This window comes from Suncus etruscus, chromosome 9, assembly GCF_024139225.1.
Source record: "Suncus etruscus isolate mSunEtr1 chromosome 9, mSunEtr1.pri.cur, whole genome shotgun sequence".
Taxonomy (NCBI): Eukaryota; Metazoa; Chordata; class Mammalia; order Eulipotyphla; family Soricidae; genus Suncus; species Suncus etruscus.
In genome coordinates this window covers 60,163,569-60,186,303 of record NC_064856.1, presented here as the reverse complement: position 1 = coordinate 60,186,303, position 22,735 = coordinate 60,163,569, and the positions used below count along the sequence as shown (strand labels likewise).

General features: G+C 38.0%; 1 protein-coding gene across 1 annotated transcript in view; it reads left to right on the top strand.

The window, feature by feature from the left end:
• Positions 1-7,896: 7,896 nt before the first annotated feature.
• RNF141 (ring finger protein 141) overlaps positions 7,897-22,735 on the top strand; it is a 31,712-nt gene continuing 16,873 nt past the window's right edge. Inside the window, exon 1 of the mRNA XM_049781083.1 lies at positions 7,897-7,971. The gene's annotated coding sequence lies outside the window, so the exon portion shown is untranslated. The remainder of the gene's footprint in view (positions 7,972-22,735) is intronic.

Genomic DNA, 22,735 nt, shown 5'->3' with positions numbered 1-22,735 from the left:
CTGTCACACAACACTCTGACATCAGATTTGGGGAGGAGGGAGTCAACCAATAAACAATTTTCTAGAATATCAGTTGATTGTTCTATAGCTTAACTCAATTCTGGCATTATTTGCCTAGAAATAACATTAGCTTCCTCAGGTTAAGAATTTAGTACAATAAATTTGCTCCCTACCTCATGTTAGACAACTTTGTAATAATTCTAGGTTGTTTCTTATGCTTCTGACCCACTTGCTAAGCATCAGAGATTCCCAGAACTCTTTTCTCAGGGTCAATTCACTTTCTAGAAATACTTCTCGGTCTCAAAACAATGGTGCACCTCCTACTTATCAGATTATTATTAACAAATATGACAAGGGGATATAGATTAACATTCAGATAAAATTTGTTTTCATAGGTCAAGGTATGTGAGAAGGGGAGACAGAACTTTCTACACTCCCTCCAGACACACTACACTTATCACAAATCTTCATGGTCACAAATATGGAAGCTTTATGAACCCCAAACATTGTGAATTTTTATGAAAGCTTCATTCTATAGGCATGAGCAACCATCCTCTCCATTTTTAGATCCTCTTTCATACCTGGTGAGTAGGGTGGCAACGAGGACTGAAATTTCTGAGATTCTAATCCTGATTTGGTCTTTCTGTTGAGCAGCACCCACTGCAGTCACCTCATAGGAACAAAGGAAATTCACTTTGTGTCAGGAACTTGGGATAAAAAAACAAATGTTAAGGGCAAAGGTGGTCCCAGAGCTCTTATCACTTAAGAAAATAGCAAGATTTTAGAAGTTTTCTGCCAACACCCAAGGGCAGAGACGAATCTATATTTTTCTATTATCTCATGATTGTATATATATATATATTTTTCTTTTCTATATTTGGCTTGGGGGCCATATACAAAAGTGCTCAGGGCTTATTCTTGGAAGTGCTGATGAATAAGATGCAGTGTTAAGGATTAAGTCAGGGTCAGTGTGTGCAACACAAGCACTTCAATCCCTGAACTAGCACTTTTCTCTTGTGAAGCCCATGAAAAGGTAGCACATGCAAATATTTAATAAATTAATGCATATATTCTTTGAGATTTCATAAACTGTATGTCATACCTTTGCCAAGCTCTCTGTATATGTGTAATATCATTCAATAAAGGTCTAATGGTTCCTTGTCCATGCCAATACTGCTCTGAGTGATAATTTTCTTTTGACATAACACTCAGATATGAACAAATAAGAGTGCATAGATTGTTGTACTTGAACTTTACTCAATGAGTTAGCTATTGGCATAGTTCTGTAAGTAATTCATAATAATATTTATTTTAACAAGGAAACTGCAGTGTGTTTGGATTGTGGTCAAGTTAAAGAAATTTGAGTGCCCTCAGTAACCACAAAACCAAAAAAATAAACCCAGCAATTTTTAGTGTGTGGACTGTATATTAGTGTGAAATAATATTTGATACAAATATTAAATTAATATTAAATTTTAACCTATTTTTGTTTTTATTCAGTTTACATAGGACTACAAAAGTGTGTAAATGTTTGTGTTTGGGTGAAGTGAGTTTGGGGCACATCTGGTGGAACTCAGAGCTTTTGCCTAGATTTGTGATTTATTTATTTATTTTAATTTTGGTCTTTGGGCCACAGCTGGAGGCTCTCAGAGGTTACTCCTGGCTCTAAGCTTAGAAATCAATTCTGGCAGGCTCAAGGTAACATATAGGATACCGAGGATCAAACCCAGGTCAGCTGTGTGCAAGGCAAACACCCTACCTGTTGTGCTATTGCTCTGGCCCCCTAAGAATTCAAACTTGGGTAGTTCACATGCAAAGCAAGTGCCCAACCTGTTGTATCTTTCCAGCTTAAAAGCTTGTATTTTAGAGACATAAAATTACCACACCATACCCAAAGCATCTATATCCCTCCACCACCCTCTATTGAACTCCACTCTTTCAGTCCACAGCCCACTCATTCTGTGGTCAGAGTTTATGAGTTTGTTTTCACTGATATTGTTTCTTCCCTTAGCGTTGTGTCTTTATATCTCTTATATGAGTTAAGTCATCTATGTCCTTCTCCTCTGACGTTTTTGCTTAGAATTAAAACTAATCTTTGATAGACTATATCAGATTAAAACAAATCCAAAAATATGGCAACATAGTGTTCTGATCCAGGAAAATAATGAGAACTTATATTATTGATAATAACGTCTACCATAGTAACATTTTATAATTTTATAAATTATGAGGGAAATGTAGAATTACTTATACAGAAGATGAACAATTAATGAATTCTGTGAGCAACAATAACCCACTGTTCTGAATAAATTATCTTAAATTCCTATGTTGGAATTTTACGAAGTTGTCAAAAGAATGAGGTAAATTTCTATTTTCTACTGTGATGTGGACCAACTTTCAGGATATTTTTAATATATTCTTTTTATAAATTAGGAAGTTATAAAACACTACATTCAACATAGAAATAGGGTTGCAAACATATTTCTATTAAAATATATATTGTGTATGCTTGCTTATATTTGCAAAAATACTTGAAAGTCCAAAATACCTAAGTAGAAGTGAAAGAAGGTAACAGAATGAACATGATGCTTCTTAAAATATACTTAAATTTATAGTTCTGAGTTTAGAAGTCTAAAAAAATGTAGCATTTCAAAAGGAAAATTATATTTAAAAAATCCCTAAAATTTATTTAAACTGAGAAAATAACTTGAAGGGACTAGTACTTTTATCTCTATAGTCATTATCTGAAAATGTATATAACTTGTTGGTACTAGTATTGCCTTCCATGCTATTATCTACACTCATTGAGTTTGGTGGCTTCTATCCAGCTTCCCCAGGTGCCTATGTCCTGAGGGGTGAATCTTTATGGTTTGCCCCTATAGGAGTTCTCTGTGTGTGCAGTATGAGGTGTGATGAGGAAAATTATCTTAAGGCTGCATAAGTGGCTGCATAGTTCAAAGTGTACACAAGAGTATGTAAGGAAAGAGAAATCCCTTTTGGTTCCGAAAAGGCCCTGGTGATTTAAAATGGGAAGTTAACCTCCCCTGAGAACAAGAAAACAGTGGGTGAAACTTCACTTTTTTTATTTGTTTTTTGAGTCACACCTGGCAACTCTCGGGTTACTCCTGACTCTGCACTCAGAACTTATTACTTGGCAGGCTCAAGGGACTATATGGGATGTCAGGAATTGAACCTGGGTCAGCCAAGTACAAGGCAAATGCCTTACGCGCTGTGCTATTGTTCCAGCCCCCGAAAGTTCACTGTTTTGATCAGTATTTTTTTGTTTAGCTGGCTCAATAAAAAAAAAAACAACTCATAATTTAGGACTGGAGCAATAGTACAATGGGTAAGGAATTTGCCTTGCATGTGGCTAACCCAGTTTGATTCCCAGAAACACATATGCTCACCTGAGTCCATAGATTTGATCCCATGTACAGAACCAGGAGTAAATCCTAAGTCTTTCTAGGTGGAATCAGGAAAGAAAAAATAATCATACTTCAGAAGAAAAAAAAATTAAAGCACAAGATCGCTGGCATGGTTGATGTGAAAGAATGTAACAGATAGGGATGAAATGTTGGTCTCCAAAGCCAAAAAGGTTGTCAGGAAATAGGTTCCTCCAGTTTCAGTTAAGTATAAAGTGTTCAAAGATAAAGCCATAGGAGTTGCTGGCAGGAAAATGGGGTTTTTTTGAGGTCACACTGAGGTGGCTGAGGCAAATTGGAAGCTAGCCTGAGAAGAGTGAAGATGAGATATACTAAAGAAAAGTTGCGTTTGAGATTCTCTAAGATCAGTGATCACAACAATAAAACAGGATATAGCAATAAAGGATTTTGAGGGAGGAGATTGTGAGGTGGCTAGTAAAGGTATGATAATAATGGGGTAGGAAATACACAAAACTAACTCTCTCTAAGAGACAGATAGGTCTTCTGGGGACAATGAGATAGTAAAATTATTCATGAACAATGAGTTCCCAAATACTGAGGTCCATTTTATTGCTCTGCTCAGACCTAATATTGACACCAGCATCTTTATGAGCTAGACTACTGTTTTCAGTTGCTTAGTGTAACAAGATGGATTGGGGAAGGAAACACAACTTTGAATAAGTTAGTTAGATGCTATTTACTAACCTGTCTGTAAAAGAATGGAGGGCATAGATTAAAGTAACACTATGGAATATCTAGGAATGGGCAAACCCTATAGTGTAAATATAACAGAACAATCAAACTATGTGGTTCTGAAATTAAATGTGAATTTGAATGACTGCTCTACCATTTAAACTATGTGAACAGGTTTTATTCTGTGCACAAGTTTTACTCTGTGCTGAGGGATCACATCTGATGATGCTCAGGGGATTATCCAGAGTGCCAAAGATCCAACTGTGGTTGGCATTGTGCAAAGCCAATGCCTTACACACCTTACTAAGATAGGACATTTTAAAAAAATACAGGACAGACTACTTTAGGACAAATAAAGACTTTTAGTATGAATCAGCATAGATCAGAAGTCAGATTGACATGGGAATTGTTGAATACAGGGACCATTTCCTAAAGAAGATATTTTATGTGAATGTGGAATTGTAGGGTTATAACATTAATGAGTGATAGCAACCGACAGTGGTAATATGGAAATTATTTGAATAATCACAAATAATAACAGAAGATGGTAGGCAAGGCTGAAAAAGAAACAGCCAGAAAGAAGAGATCTTTAAGATATAAAAGGTTTAAAGTGCTACATCCTGGAAGATGACAAAGCCTTCATTTTGATAGTTGGTTTTCCTCCATATTGTATCTTCAAAGCAGTAATGTGATGTGATGTGAGGAAAAGCATTAAACAGTGACCAGGAAATCTGGATTCTCACCCAGTTGAATAATTTGTTGTGTAGTTCTTATGTGAATCATTTCCCACCTGTGGATTAGTTTCTTCATCAATAGAAAAACAATGTTGGCCAGATAATTTGTTGAACCATTCTTTCAAATTTATGATATGAATTACATACAGGAAGCTAGAACTATTTACAATCCATAGCCTCTGAAAGTCTTTCTCTAATATTCCCACAGTCCTATGACAGATGGTTAGTGACCTTATAGAAAGTAGGAGCCATTGTATCTACTTTCCTAGAAAAACACTATTCTAAAGTCTCATATTTTCCTAATAATTGCCATAAAACTATACTTACTACATTTTTATTGAAGCATGTTCTAACTGACATCTGTATAAACATTATAAATGTCAATATACATTACTAATTACCAATTTCATTACTATGGAGTTCTTATTTTTAAAAAATTAACTTGAAGGTTTCTTTGGGGGGAGTGTCACACCCAGTGATGCTCAGGACTTATTACTGGCTCTTCACTCAATAATCACTCCTAGCAGGCTTAGGTCAATATAGGATGCCAGGTATCGAAGCTAGGTCAGTCATATGCAAAGTGACCATCCTCTTCTCTGTGCTATTGCTCTAGCCCCACTTGGAAATTTATTTTTCCATAACTTTTACTACTTAAAGTGTGGTTTCACAAAAACATTCTTTTACACAATTTTTATGTGAAGAAAAGCAAGTTTCCTTCACTTATTGCAACATCACTTAATAACTCCTATACTAGAATCTTTAATTTCTTCTATTATTATTTAAAGATGATCCTTATTTTTACCCTTTTACATTCTAATTATGATCAGAATTACTTATTTTTCTTTAATTACATGTCTTTATTTTAGACACAGAATAGTTCACAATATAGTTACTTATAGCATTCAATATTTCAATGCCAATACCACCACCTGTGCAACATTCCCTTCACCCCTTTTGAGACTGAGCTTCTCAATCTCCTCAAAGCCTACCTCTTGACATATATAAATAATCTACTTAAAATAATGGTAATTTACTAAATGGAGTTTAGTTTAATGAAATTAAAAATTTCATTAAAAGAAAAAATTGAAAATCATCATAATTTTCCTTATTCATCATCTTCTAAGCTGTGTATTGCTAGTTGAGCATTCTATTCTTGGTTTTGTTGAGGTTATGAGGCTTCTAGACAATTTCAGAACTAATTTGATATATTCCTATTGAAAAGACAATATTAAAATCATGGGAGTGTCACACGACAACTTATGTGGCCGCACAGTCTACAACTTTGATGATCAGTGGAGCAGGGCTGATGAGTTCATATTGGGACAACATGGTTTGTGGATGCCAGGATTTCTGGAAGAAAAGAGGTGTGGTAAGGTGTGGTAGGTAGAGGGGGCCAGAGATGGGGTTGGGGGGCTATCTTGGCACCAAATCATCCCTGGAGAGGTCAGACCACAAAACCTGAATACCTGGAGGTTTTGGCATTCAGGAGTCTGCAGAGATTAGTGGGAATGCAGTGAAGCTGAGCCATTGGCTTAGTGAAAGTTGTAGGGTGGGCCTGTCTGTGCAACTGCCAGGGCATTGCCATGTTCCCCTCCTGAAGGACCCAGTACATTGATCAGTTGTGAGGGCAAGTATGCCCATGAGTTTTTGCTGCTAGGTGTGCCTCTCTTCCAAGAGCTAGATGAGTCTTTGGCATTGTGGCTTGTACAGTCATGGTGGTAGGTAGGTTGTAGATCATAGGTGTGGCTGTTAGGACTTCTAGAAGTATAGAGAAAAGCGGGTAGGTAGCTGCCCTGGCTCAAACTGTCCCTGGAAATATCAGCCACAAAAATGGCGTATCTGGAGTTTTGGGTGGCTAGGAGTCTTTGCAGAGATAAGTAGAAAAACAAGATTACTTCTTTTAAAATGCAACTCTATAAAAGACCAGTGAAGGACAGGTATCAAATATTAAATACGAGTTTAATTTAACAAATAAGAATTCAGTCTAGGGGCTAGAGCGGTAACACAGTGTTAAGATATTTGCCTTGAATGCGGCCAACACAGGACAGACCCCAGTTCGAATCCCGGCATCCCAAATGGTCCCCTGAACCTGCCAGAAGCGACTTCTAAGCGCAGAGCCAGGAGAACCGGATGAGAACTGGATGTGACCCAAAAACCAAAAAAAAAAAAAAAAAAAAGAATAAAAAACATTTCAATCTTATTTTTTCCTACCTGAACTTCTTGTGCTTTTCAACACTGAGCTGAGCAAACTAACCAAGAGCAATGTCTGCAAAGAGCCTGGAGTACTGACTTGGCGTATAACAATTTCTTAATACGTAGCAATTATTGACTAAAGCAATAATCTCCCCACGTTCTAAAATTAGCTGTCATTGACTAGGGCAGTGTTCTTCAACCTTTTTTATACTTGCAGGACAGCACCCATTCTGGCATACCAGTCTTCTAACAGGTAGTTTAAACCCAGACAGTAGTGAGTGATTCAACCTATCCACGCCTGCAGACCATGCATGGCCCAGTGGCTTGTGAACCAGTGACAGAAGAACCTGGTCTAAAACTTAGCATTGCAGACCCTGCACTAGGTATTTCCCATCTATTTTCTTTTATGCTCTAAATAATGGGCCGGTAAAGAACCCAATCTACAACAAGCTAGACACAGAGGGGACCACTTTTACTAGCAGCCCCGGTGGACAAAAGAAAGGTATATGGGATGCATACTGGGAACAGGGGTGGAGGGAGGACAACATTGGTGGTGGAAATGCCCCTAATACAATGTCACTCTGTGTCTAAAATATTACTGTGAAAAATTTGTAATCCACTTTGGTCAAAATAAAAATCATTTAAAAAAGAAAAAGAAAAAGAAACCAGATGGCCTGGATGTAGCTGGGACACGTGGGGACTTGAATGCAAAGTTGGCGCCTTAGCTAAACAGGCGCTCGCCGTGCTGCCCAGGGGCGCGCCTGGCGCCAAAGGGAGGGCGGGCTCCGTCTCCGGGCAACGCGCTGGGGGCGTGGTCGTTACGTCACTGAGGTGCGACCGTTCCGGTTCCCAGAGCTGCCGCTTGCGGGTCTAAGCCACAGGGCTGGGGCGGGGCTTTCGCTTCCGGAAGCGCCATGCCTTGAACCCGGGTGAGCTCTGCGCTGCGGTCCTTGCGCCCGTTATGGGAATCCCGGGGCCGGGAATAGGAAGCAGCTCAGCCCCGCCTCCTGCGGCCAGCTGGGCTTGTTTGAGGGGGCTGAGGGGGCAGGCCCCACCTGCGGCCCTCTTGAGGGGAAGCCCTTGGTGCCGGAGGCCCCCACGTTTCGCACCAGCTGGATGCCAGGAGCCTGGGGTGGAGGTGGCAGGGCCGGTTTGGGGGTTGGCTTCAGGGTGCTGCGAGACTAGACCGTTAATGTCCTTGGGGTCCCAGGCCGGTTTTTGACCAATTCAGCCTCTCATTGAGGGCAAACGCAGCTGCTGGTATAGAGGGGTTGGGGCACTGGAGGAACACTTACTTGTAAGTGGTCGGAGGAGGATGGGGATGAACCCTGGAGTTGCTGGGGAACCCCAGCACGTTCCCAACATGGAACCCCAGAATTTGAGTCCCTCCCTGTTATGCATTCAAAAGCTCAACCTAGTTGAGCTGCAGGCCTCGACTGGTCCGGCTCTCCACGGTTTCCTTTGCTGCTAACGATTGTGACTTCCTGGAAAAAAGCAAAAGGCCTGAAGGATTTTTATTAGTTGTGTGTGCATTTACTTAGAATGTTTTCTTTTCTTTTTTCTTTTTTTTTTTTTTTTTGGGGGGGGGGTCACACCCGGTAGCGCTCAGGGGTCACTCCTGGCTCTATGCTCAGAAATTGCTCCTGGCAGGCTCGGGGACCTTATGGGATCTTGACATGTGGACCCCGCCCCCTTTATGAAGTTGTTCGGAACGCCTGTTTCTGACCCGGTTCTTAGCCTCTGGTCTTTTGTGCATTTAGGAAGCTGTCACCACACTTGATAGTGCGTCGTTTGTAGCTCTTTTCTTTTTGCGGGGAGCTTTTCTTCACCCCCTCCAACCTGTCTTTTTTGCTGTAAAAGGAGCTTCCATTCAGAATTTCTGCCTGGGGCTTGGGAAGCCACGGATCAAAGATTTCAATGACTCATCTTTATGCTGATATTGTCTCCCTCTTGGGAAAAGACAGAGCTATCTGAATGGAGAATTGGAAAATAGTACCATCTAACTCCTCTGATCCTGCCTAGTTGTTCTTTCGAAATGTTTTCCTCTCGAACATGATTGTGTGTGGCCGAAATGCATTTGGTCCAAGGGGACTTTAAACTCCCTTCCCCAATAAGGTAGGAGAGGTCCATCTGGAAAGAAAACTTACAAGTCTACTTTGTACTTTTTTTCTTATATGAAATGTTTTTCGTAAAGGCGCTATCAGACTCAATATACCCACCCCTATCGACAATTAAGTCTGTTTTATTTGGGTTGGGTTGGGTTGGGTTGGGGGCCACACTTGGCTGTTCTCAGGACTTAGTCTTGGCTCTAGGTTCAGAGATCACTCTGACAGGACTCGGGGACCATAGGTGGAAATCAAACTGGCTGTGCTATCTGTGTGCAAGGCAAAGTTAGCCTACTTGCTGTACTTTCTACTGCTCTGGTTCTTAAATCTTTTTTCTGTTTGCTGCTGTGGATGGGGGCAGAGGCATAGCAAGCCTGAAATCTCTTATTTTATTGGGGCAGGGCCACCAGCTGTTTGATAATGAAAATAGTTGATGGCTGTTTCCATTATAAATACATTTTTTGGTAAGTAAATTGATACAAAATTAGATTGAGAGCAGGTTTCAGAATACCACAGCACTTGTGAACTAGTTATCTAGTTCTACTTTGAAGCTCTTTAACTTTGCATTAATCCATTTATGAATGGACTATGGTTTAAATTTTCATAGGAGTTTTATTTGTGGGCTGGTTTTCTGTAAGAAATTTTTGTGTTTTTTCATATATTGAACTACTCATAATATGATTTTTTATAAATAATATTTGAGCTAGAGTAATTCTGACAGAAAAAGAAATCATGACTATGTTACCACTCACTAGAGAATGTGGCATTTTTGGAATCCTTGATATTCTTAAGAGTGAAAACAACAGTTGTTCTTTATTTAGAAAATATTTCGAGTATTTTTGAAAACGCATTATTATCCTGCCAGAAGGGACTAAATTATAATATGAGAAATGCTGGTTTCTTCAGAAATCTTGATCAGGAATTTTTCTTTTGTTGAAATCTACACCAGTGATTTTTGTTTTTTTGTTTTTTTGAGGGGGCCACACCCATTTGATACTCAGGAGTTACTCCTGGCTAAGCGCTCAGAAATCGCCCCTGGCTTGGGACCATATGGGACGCTGGGGGATCAAACCGAGGTCCGTCCTTGGCTAGCGCTTGCAAGGCAGATACCTTACTTCTAGCACCATCTCACCGGCCCCAAAATCTACACCAGTGTTTTGTGGATTCTGTTCCTAGGCAATATCACTGTTATTTTATTATTTAGATAGAGGAATGTGTTTTGCTACTATCAAATAGTATTTACCAATTATATAGTAATAATATATATTTTATGGTAAATACCAACTTAATGATAGATCCTAATATTTGAGCTAATGATTCTATAGAAAAAAGATCATGAATGTGATTTTTTAATTTTCCTATGTTTTCATTTATTTTAAAGGGCATGTCTGGCAGTACTTAGGGACCTCTTCCAGATCTTCAGGGGATCATGTGGTGCCAGGAGATCAAACCTGGGGCTCCTGTGTGCACGCCAGCCCTCTGACTCTTTGAGTTATTTATCTGGATTTTCCTATCTTTTTTTTACTAGGTAGATGGCTAAACTAGTAAGTTAACAGAACACCAAGTGAATAATAAACAATAATATTTGCTGTGTGGGCTGGAGAGATACAATGAGTAGGATGCTTGCCTTGACTCAATTTTCCTGGGTTGGATTCCCTGAACCCAACATGGCCCCTCAGCTCCCCTAAGAGTGACTCCTTGGTGCAGAGCCAGAAGTAAGCCTTGAGCACTGCCTAGTAAGGCCCAGAAACCAAATATTAATAATAATATTTTCTGTACTAGTCCTAAAATATATACTGTGTGCCTATTTATCTGCCAAAAGAGAACTCAGTTACTTTTCTCGGGTTGTTCACTTAACTGATGATAGAAAGTGATGACAATAGATAAAAGATGATGATGATGATGATGATGATGATGATGATGATGATGATGACAGAACTTTGAAGACTGAACTTTAAATTGATGCAGCCACCAAGAAGGGACACAGAGGAAACTTTGGACAGAGGGTGGTTTCAGCAGATCTTTTCTGTGAACATACACCAATTCTTGTGATCGTTATATTGCATTAAAAATCAGAGAATCATGTTTGTAATCAAGGTGTGGTTTCAGCAGATCTTTTCTGTGAACATACACCAATTCTTGTGATCGTTATATTGCATTAAAAATCAGAGAATCATGTTTGTAATCAAGGTGTGGTTTCAGCAGATCTTTTCTGTGAACATACACCAATTCTTGTGATCGTTATATTGCATTAAAAATCAGAGAATCATGTTTGTAATCAAGGTGTTTAAATAAAGATATTAATTTTTAAAAATCAGAGTCCTTTATTATATACATATAATAGTATGTATTGTAAGATATAGAAATAGCATTAATTTGAACTAATGTTAAAATTAATCATTAATTGAAGTGATTAAGTTTCAATAATCTTGAGAAGTACTGATCCAGACCCTTTTTCTAGTTTAATCTAGTTAGCATCACCTTTTAATCAGAGATGTTAGTGGTCAGGTTTCCCAGATGCCAAGCGCATTTATAGGGTAATCAGTTGATATGCTGTTTTAAACCTTATCACTCAAAGAAAGGATAGCATATCAAATCTGCAGAAATGAAGGAGCTCTTTTTTTTAACTCAACAAATAAGTGAATAAGAGCTTGTTTTAAATACTACTTGTTGGACACAGACTGACATTTTTTATTTATCATTTTTATTGCCAATATTAATATTTTTGAAAGTTTTTCTTTGTTAAATAATATAAATGTACTTTGAAGGTTTTAGTTAAATTATTAAAATTTCTGTTGCAATTTGATTAGACTGGATAAGGAAACCTGGGGAGCTTAATGGTAACTTTCTCAGAGTGATTTTTTTTTTTTTTTTGGTCTTATAACTCATTTATATTTCCCCGTGGGAGTAGAATGGTGTTTGAGATCACCTATTTATTCCACTTCCAACCCAAGCAAAAAATCTTCCCTAAAGCACTTATTAGATGCGCTTCTAATCTTTATTTAGATACTTCCATGCTCCTAATGAAAATAAGTTTTCTTACAAGAGAACCTTTTCCACTTCTGAATAATTATGGATGGTGGGAAAAATGTGAAAGTTAAAATTAAGTCTAGGGAGGTAGCTTAGTGATGGAGCACTTGCCTTGAATGTATGAAGCCCTGGGTTTAGTTCTCAGCACCAAAAAAGAAAATACAAAACAAAACTGAGAGTCAACGTAGTTTAAAAAAAATTTTTTTAATAGGGACACACCCAGCAGTACTTGGGGACAGGGAGCATGTAGGGAACACTCTTAGTGATGTTCTGGCATAGAAGCCAGGTCTGGCAGTAGGTTGCCCAGCTTGATGATTTTCAGGGCCTCCAGGACTACACCTGATGGTGCTGAAGGGAGGGGAGGGTGGTGGTTTACTTTTTCTAGTTTCTGAGATCTGTTAGGTTGTTTATTTCCACCTGTGTTTTTATTCTAATGAATGCTTGTATTGCTACAAACTTCCATCTTTTAAATACAGCTTTTAGTGTTCATAGGGTTTTGGTGCCTCTTGTCTTCATCCTCATTGTATCTAGGAATCTTAATTTCTCCTTTTATTTCCCTCCTGTGTTGTTGAACTTCCAAGTATCTGAGTTTTTCTTGTTTTTTTTTTTTTATTTGTAATTTATTTTCCCCTTGGTAGTATTGTGTTCCAAGAAGAGACTTGATATAATTTCTATTTTCTTGATTTTGTGTAGACTAGTCCTGTGACCCAGAACATGAGGTCTAAAACAATGGCCCTCTTTCACTGGAGATTAACATATACTCAGCTTTTTGAGAATGGAGAGCCCCATAAATATCTATTAAGCCCAGTATTTCCATTTCTTCCTTTAATGCTTCTGTTTACTCATTGATTCTCTGTTCTACCCACTGTCAATAGTTGTTAAAATCTACCACTACTATTTTACTGTCAATATTTACTTTCAACCCTGTCAGAGTTGGTTTATATATCTTGGTACTCCCTAGTAAGCTAAGACTAGGTTAATTTTCTTTTTAAGAAGCTTCCATAGCATCCTGTACTTGGCACCCTTCATTTAGTAATTATATATATATGCATCATAGTTACATTTCTACTGCTAAATCAGATGCCCAGCATGTCAAGTAAGAACCATGTATTTCACTATTGGTGATACTATTATAATAAGATTTGGTCTTTGATCCATTGTTCTGGAAAAAAAAAACATTGGGTGAGGTTCATTGAGCTTCATGAGCATGTAAGGATTTGGGGAAAGCGATGTGAGCAAAGAATGTATAAACTCTTATGTCCTTCCCTTTTTTATGTCCTTATATACTTCCACTTTCTGCTATCTTTACTTCATTTACCAGTAATGAAATGGTAAAATGTCTCTCTTATTTCTATGATTTATTCTGACAAACAGGAAGCCTGGTCATCAGAATCTCCCTAACTAGCCAGAATTGAAGAGTAAACTCAAATATAATACATTATATTTTAATACCCCCCAAAGTTTATACATTTATGATTACTGAAAAATCATGTTATAATTGATTTTATACCTTAAATTTGTTTTATGTTTTAGAGTTATTGCTTAATTTTTTATTTTTTAAATATTTTTATTTAAACACTGTGATTACAAACATGACTATAGTTCGATTTCAGTCACAAAAAGAATATCACCCTTCACCAGTGCAGCGTTCCCACCACCAATGCACCCCATTTCCCACCACCCACAACCCCTGCCTGTATTCAAGAGAGGCATTCTACTTCTTTTATTCATTAACATTGTCTTGGTAGTTGTTAGTGTTCTAGCTACACTCACCCCTCCTTGAAGTGAGCTTCATACCATGATCTGGTACTTCAGGCTCACATTTCTGCGCATTATTACAATAATATCTTTTATTTTTCTTAAAACCCATAGATAAGTGAGACTATTCTATGTCTCTCTCCCTCTGACTTATTTCACTCAGCATAATAGATCCCATGTCCATGTATAGGAAAATTTCATGACTTCATCTTTCTTGATGGCTGTATAATATTCCAATGTATATATGTACCACAGTTTCTTTAGCCATTCATCTGTTGAAGGGTACCATGGTTGTCTCCGGAGTCTAAAACTGTTGTAAATAATGCTGCAATGAATATAGGTGTGAGGAAGGAATTTTTGTATTGCATTTTTGTGTTCCTATGGTATATCCCTAGGATTGGTATAGCTGGATCATATGGGAGCTCAATTTCCAGTTTTTTGAGGAATCTCCATATTGATTTCCATAAAGGTTGGACTAGACGGCATTCCCACCAGCAGTGAATGAAAGTTCCTTTCTCCCCACATCCCCGCCATTACTTATTGTTCTTGTTCTTTGTGATATGTGCCAATCTCTGTGACGTGAGATGGTATCTCATTGTTGTTTTGATTTGCATTTCCCTGATAATTAGTGATGTGGAACATTTTTTCATATGCCTTTTGGCCATTTGTATTTCTTCTTTGAGAAATTGTTCATTTCTTCTCCCCATTTTTTGATGGGGTTTAGATGTTTTTATCTGGTTAAGTTCTGTCAGTAACTTGTATATCTTAGATATTAGACCCTTCTCTGATGGGTATTGGGTGAATAGTTTCTCCCATTCTGTGGGTGGCTTTTGTATCCTAGATACTATTTCCTTGGAGGTGCAGAAGCTTCTCAGCTTAATATATTCCCATCTGTTTATCTCTGTTTTCACTTGTATGGAGAGTGCTGTTAACTCCTTGAAGATGCCTTTAGTCTCAATATCATGGATTGTTTTACCTATGTGTTGTTCAGTATACCTTATTGTTTCAGGTCTGATATCCAGGTCTTCAATTCATTTGGTTTTGACCTTTATGCATGGTGTTAGTTGGAAGTCTGAGTTCACTTTTTTGCAAGCGGTTGACCAGTTGCTCCAACATCACTTATTGAAGAAGCTTTTCTTGCTCCATTTTGCATTTCTTGCCCCTTTATTGAAGATTAATTGATTGTATATCTGGGGCTCATTCTCTGAATACTCAAGTCTATCCACTGATCTAAGGGTCTAACTTTATTCCAGTACCAGGCTGTTTTAATGACTATAGCTTTGTAATACAATTTAAAGTTGGGGAAGTGATGTCTCCCATACTCCTTTTCCCAAGGGTTTCTCTAGCTATTCGTGGGTGTTTATTGTTCCAAATGAATTTCAGGAGTGTTCGATCTACTTCTTTGAAGAATGTCATGGGTATTCTTAGAGGGATTGCATTAAATCTGTACAATGCTTTCGGAAGTATTGCCATTTTAATGATGTTAATCCTGCCAATCCATGATCAGGGTATGTGTCTCCATTTCCGTGTGTCCTCTTTTATTTCTTGAAGCAGGGTTTTGTAGTTTTCTTTGTATAGGTCCTTCACATTTTTAAGTTGACACGAAAATATTTGAGTTGCTCTGATGCTAATGTAAATGAGGTTGTTTTTTTAATGTCCATTTCTTTATCATTGTTGGTGTATAATAAGTCCATTGATTTTTGCGTGTTAATTTTGTAGCCTGCCACTTTGCTATATGAATCTATTGTTTCTAGAAGATTTTTTGGTAGAGTCTTTAGGATTTTCTAAATATAGAATGTAATTTGCAAACAGTGAGAGGTCGACTTCTTCCTTTTCTATCTGGATGCCCTTGATATCTTTTTCTTGCCTAATTGCTATGGCAAGAACTTCCAGCACTATATTGATTAGGAGTGGTGAGAGAGGGCATCCTTGTCGTGTACCAGATTTTAGAAGAAAGGCTTTTAATTTTTCACCAATGAGAATAACATTTGCCATTGGTTTGTGGTTGATGACTTTGACTATATTGAGAAAAGTTCCTTTCATTTCCTTCTTGATGAGAGTTTTTTTCATCAACAATGGATATTGAAATCTATCAAATGCTTTCTTTGCATCTATTGATATGACCATATGGTCTTTATTTTTCTTTTTGTTGACTTGATGTATTATGTTGATTGATTATGTATGTTATTATGTATGTTAAACCATCCTTGCATTCCTGGAATGAATCCTACTTGGTCGTGGTGTATGACCTCCTTGATGAGGCATTGGATCATATTTCCCATATTCTTGTGGAGGATCTTTGCATCTGTGTTCATCAGGGATATTGGTCTGTAGTTTTCTTTTCTTGCAACATCTCTGTCTGGTTTTGGTATCAGGTTGATGCTAGCTTCATAAAAACTATTTGGGAGTGTTCCTGATTTTTCAGTTTCACGAAAGAGCCTGAAAAGGATTGGGAAAGGATTGGGAAAAGGATTCTAGAAAGGTCTGAAAGAATTCATTAGTGAATCCATCTGGGTCTGGGCTTTTGTTTTTGGGAAGATTTTTGATTATTTTTTTAATTTCCTCAGTAGTGATGGGCCTATTTGGATATGCTAGATCATCCTGCTTTAACCATGGAAGATTGTAGGAGTCCAAGAATGTATCCATTTCTTCCAGGCTTTCAGGTTTTGTGGCATAGAGCTTCTCAAAGTAGTCTCTGATTACCTTTTGAATTTCTGCTGTATCTGTAGTGATCTCACCCTTTTAATTTCAAATCCACTTTATTAATTTTCTCTCTCTGTTTATTTGTAAGTGTGCTAGTGGTTTATCAATCTTATTTTTTAATAAATTTTCATTGTGATCAAAGTGAATTATAAATCTTGCACAGTAATATTTAAGGCACATAGTGACAATGAGTGAGGGACATTCCCACCAGTTTTATTTATTTTTTCAAAGAATCAACTTTTGCTTTCGTTGATCTTTTGAATTGTTTTTATCATTTCCATTTTATTGATTTCTGCTCTAAGCTTTGTTATTTCCTTCTGCCTACCTATTTTGGGTTACTTTTGTTGATAATTTTCTAATTTTAAAAGCTGTGTTATTAAACTATTTATGTAGGCCCCTTCTTCCTTTCTGATATGTGCTTGCAAAACTATACATTTTCCTCTTAGCACAGCTTTTGTTGTGTCCCATAAATTCTGATAGTTTGTGTCTTCACTGTAATTTGTTTCTAGAAATGTTTCGATTTCCTTTTTGATTTCATCTCTGAACCACTGGTTGTTTGACAGTATGCTGTTTAATTTTCAGGTGTTAAAGTTTTTCTTCTGTGACCCTTTGTAGTTCACTTCTAATTTTAGTGTCTTGTGATCTGAGAAGGTAGTTTGTACAATTTCTATCCTTTTGATTTTATGGAAATATGTTTTATGGGCCAGCATGTGGTCTATCCTGGAAAATGACCCATGTGCATTGGAGAAGAATGTCTATCCAGTTTTCTGGGGATCGAGTGCCTACACACACACACACACACACACACACACACACACACACACACACACACACACGTGTCCCTTTCTTCCATTTCTCTTTTCAGAGCTAGTATATTCTTGTTGGGTTTCAGCCTGGTTGACCTATCAAGGGGTGACAGGGCAGTGTTGAGGTCTCCCAATATTATTGTGTTGCTATTGATGTCTTCTTTCAGATCTATCATCAATTGTATTAAATATTTTGCTGGTCCCTCATTAGGTGTATTTATGTTTAGTAGATTGATTTCTTCCTGTTGTACATATGCTTTGATTAGTACAAAATGACCATTTTTGTCCCTTATAACTTTTCTGAGTCTAAAGTTTGTGTCATCTGATATTAATATGGCCACGCTAGATTTTATAAGGAAGTTGTTTGCTTGGATGATTTTCCTCTAGCCTTTTATTTTGAGTCTATGTTTGTTCTGTCTATTTTCTTGTAGGCAACTGAATGTTGGCTTCAGCTTTTGATTCATTTTTGCTGCTCTGTGTCTCTTAACTGGTGCATTTAGTCCATTGATGTTGAGAGAGATAATTGTCATGAGATTTAGTGCCATCTTTGTATAGAAGTTTGTGATATCTCTTGGTCTGTCTTGTCTTAAAGTAGATCTTTCAGTTTTTCTTTTAAGGCTGGTTTTGAATCTGTAAAGTTTCTGAACTGCTGTTTATCCTTGAAGCTATGTTTACTTCCTTCAAACCTGAAAATGAGTCTGGCTCGGTGCAGTATCTAGGCAAAGCATTCTTTTTGTTGAGTTTTGTCACTGTATCTTACCACTGTCTTCGAGCCTTGAGGGTTTCTTGTGGCAGGTCTGCTGTAAATTTTAATGATTCTCCTATGAATTTCCCCTTTTGATCTTGCTGTTTTCAGTATTCCATCTCTATCTGTGGGATTTGTAACTGTGACTAGGATGTGTTTTGGAGTGCTTTTCTTCAGGTCTCTTTTAGCTGGTACTCTTTGGGCATGCAGGATTTGGTTGTATGCTATCTTAAATTCTGGGAGTTTCTCTGTAATGATGTCCTTGATTACTGATTCTTCCTGGGGATTTTCTTCCTGGGTCTCTGGAACTCCAATTATTTTTACGTTGTTTCTGTTGAATTTGTCAAGGACGTCTATCTTCATCTGTTCACATTCTTTTAGTATTTTTTCCATTGTCTCACGTTTTCCTTTAAGATTCTTTCCAGTCTCTTCTGCTGTGTGGAGTTGTTCTACATCTCATCTTCCAACTCGTTGATTCTGTTCTCAGCTGCTGTTACTCTTTTTGAGAGTTTTTTATCTACTGAGTTTTTCAGTCTCGTTATTTAAGTTTGGAGTTTTCTGATTGTGCTCTCTTCAGCTTGATCTATTTTTCTTTGAGTTCTATGAGCATCCTCCATATCCTCCATATTACTACTCTAAACTCCTTGTCTGAGAGGTTGACTACGTAGTTGGTACTTTCTGGGTCATCAGAGCTGCCATCTTCATTCTCTATGCATGCTCTTGTCCTGTCTTGTTTCCCAATTGAGCTTTTACTGTGCATCATGGTGGAATTCATGGGCTAGGAGATGTGCGTGGCTGCAGAGGAATGGCCATGCTCCTCTGTTTCCTGGCTGGTGAACCTTAATGGGATTAAGTTCAATGGGGTCTTTCTCAGCAGTCTTCCAACAGGGATCAGGAAGCCAAAAATGGAAGGATGCAGAGGCTTTTAAAGGCACCAGGCAGGAGATGGTACTCACCTTGTGGGCTGGGACCTCCTATCTGGCTAGAGAACCTTGATGGGATTAAGTTCACTGGGGTCTTCCTCAGCAGTCTTTCACAGGGATCAAGAAGCCATCGCTTAATTTTTTAATTTGTTTTTTATTTTGGGCTACACCCAGATGTGCTCAGGCTTACTCCTGGTGCAGGGGACCCTATGGGGTGCCAGGGATTTCACCTGAGTCAACTGCATGCAAGGCAGGCACACTTCCCATTATCCTTTCCAACCCACAAGTTATAGCTTAAAATTTTCCTATAAAATTATAGGCATTTCACCTGCTTTATATGATTGAGTATATGTTTGGCTAAGATAATACAGTCTTTGAAGGGTAAATAAAATGGAATTTTTGTTGTTTTGGGGCCACACGCCTGACAATTCTCAGGGCATGTTAATGGTTCTGTACTCAGGAATTACTCCTGGCGGTGCTTAGGAACTACATGGGATCTGCTGCGTGCAAGGCAAGCACCGTACCCACTTTATTTACCCACTTTACTATCTCTCCAGCCCCTAAAATGGATTACAGATACATTATAATTGTAATGCATTTTTCTTTTTCAAGTTCATTTTTTAAAAACTCGGTATTAGATCTGTGACTGTTACTCCAACCTCCTCTGTCTCAGCTATTGTTTCTTTATAAAATGTTTACATGATATTTAAATGGGTGAATATTCATGAATATTTTAGTAAATACTTAGAAGGCTGTGACACAGTGGAACTAACCAACGAATACTAATAGTTGTATTAATAGTGGCAGTAGCAGTAACAGTAGTAGTGAATAATAAGATTTTATCATTCAATTATGGCATACATTACCACAAAGTAAGTACTCAAAGTTTATCTTTGTGTTTTATTTGATATTCTGGCAGGTCATTATTTTAAAAAATATTATTCAAATTTAAATTTGGATGTTTTCTCACCACCATACACAGAATTATCTTTCAAAAATTTAGAATGGGGATTTACAAAGCCCCATCACATCATGTGATCTGGCCCTGTAACATGATTAAACAGACATGTATGTATCTCGCTGGAGGTCTGTGGCCCAAATACTTGTATTGTCTGACTGGAAAACAATATTAAAAATATTCAAATGGCCCTTTACAGGAGTGAGGTTCCCTTCCCCTACCTTAGAATAAGTAGTTATTAAATAAGTGCTTGTAATTAAAAATTTTAGTCGATTAACTACTGATCTCTTAACTGATCAATTAACCTACTGATCTCCTTTTAAAATAACTTCTTAAAGTAGTGGTCTAGAATTTTAACTAAAATATTAGCTTCACATACAGAAACCAGTTACATGAATTATAAATTGAAAACAGGAGTTAGTTACAAAGCAAAAGTTTGCCAAAAAGCAACCATAGGAGTTAATTAAAAAACAAAAGTTTTTAAGCAGAAAGTGTGAGGTGATTAAATTACCTTAACATTTTTAGTTGTCTTTTTTAAATTTAGAAATGTGTTAAATTTAAGTATATTTAAAATTTAAATTAAATGTAGCCTGTGTGTATAAAGATACTCAGTAAAAACATTCTTTTTTAATTTATATAATCATATATTAATCCAACATATGTAGTAGGGGTTAGAATATGAGCACTTGATTCATTCGCAAGCAACAGAGGCAGAGCTGGGCCTGGAGAAACTGCACGCCAGGAGTTTGGTTCCTTGTACTGGCATGTGGTGAGCACTGGGCTGGAGAGCTAGCCAAAGAACCCCTGGACTGCTAGTCAGTCTGGGGGCCCAGACTCCCCCACGCCAGAGGGGCTTTATGGCCTGATCTGGTAACCTGGGCCTTGGGGGATGGGATGGGTGGAGCAAAACTCTGCCCCATCCATTCATTCGCAAGCAACAGAGGCAGAGCTGGGCCTGGAGAAGCTGCATGCCAAGAGTTGGTCCCTTGCACTGGCATGTGGTGAGCATTGGGCTGGAGAGCTAGCCAAAGAACCCCCAGACAGCTAGCCAAAGCAGATTTATCTCAACCTTTTTTAAAAGCGCGGGCGCATTTGCGCCCGTGCGACATACACCCTTTTTAACATAGTCCAAAAATATTCTTATTCTTGACTATTTGTAGGTAAGGAAATGGAATATACTATGTATGGAGAATAGCACTCAAATAGATTTCTGAAGTCAGTATCTAAGTAAACATTACTTTCTATACAGTTGTCCTATCTGACTACAGAGCCTTAGCCTTAAACATTTTATCTATACAATGTATAGAGCCCTTCTCTATTGCCTTTCCACACCCAGAGACCTCTCTACACCCCCCCTATATCCCAACCTGGATTTATTTTCTCCCCCTTATTTAACCCTGTTTACCCTCAGTTTTTAACTCGTTAGGCACCAAGACTGACCTCTTTCCCAACAGACCACCATCCAGCTCCTCAATGAAAGACACCCTTTTGCTACCTCATCTGTTGTCTCAGCAAGAAATCTCAACCAATAAGCCTCCTGTCTCAAGCTTGTTACCCCTCTCACCCTCTTAATCGTGGATCGTTGCATGATACCGGATTTAGCTGCAGCAAAACCCCTAGCTCAAGGACACTATAGGACTCTGAAATGCCGCAAATCATATATTAAATTCTAGACCAAAATCTGTGATATGAAAAAGTACCTTGGCTTTCGCTCCCCACAAGAATATGTCAGAAGACCTAATTGGAAGGCCTATATTGCCTACGTTAACTTAATACCTTTGTAAAAATGTATCTTAAGATATGTATTCCTAAACATACAGATAGCCTCCCCAATCACTTTCTTCTTTCAAATACCTTTTCTCCCTTTTTCTTTCTCAATTTCCTTTTTTTTAATATATATCAATTTTTATAATCTATTTTTTATATATACATTTTATCTCTACCCTCACCAGTTTTGGTGCTGCTGGGTCAAAAACAAAGGAAACATCTTGCCTGGGATAAAAGCTCAGACCACACCACAGATACTGTACGTGTGGTCTGTCATCCTTACCTGGAATAGCACCAGCAATACAAAAGGACACCACACATTTTGTATAGGCACAGTAAATAAGGGGAAATCATGGACTCAGACACAAGATTTTATCTTCTAGGATAAGAACTCACACTTTTTATACATATGTCATGTGGATACAACTCAGTCTCCACGAGATTGGACAGTGTTAGTTCATTCTCAAATCCCAAGTCCCAGACGTAGAACTGAAACAAACCCATGCAACAACACCAGGAACTAAGCTGCATTGGGCGATATACTTGTGCCAGTGTTAATATGACAACGAGGACAGCGAGGAAATGAAAACTTGACCTAAGACCAGGAGGTCCTATCACATCACCTAACACTAAGTGGAAATTAGAAGAAGTATTGTCCTTTGAACTATGGAAAATATGAGCACTAACTACAGAAAACTGACTTTGACAGCTGTGACTGAAAAGAACCTACCTGGAGACCATTAAGGAAAACCCTACCCTAGGCTATAGCCCAGGTCTTTCACAAAAATCAAGACTTCTTAGTACAGAGGCCCAATTCTGACAACAAAGACTGAGCAGAACCATTGGAACCATAATTTTCTAGACTTCAGCTTAGGAAACTAGCAAAAACATGGAGCAC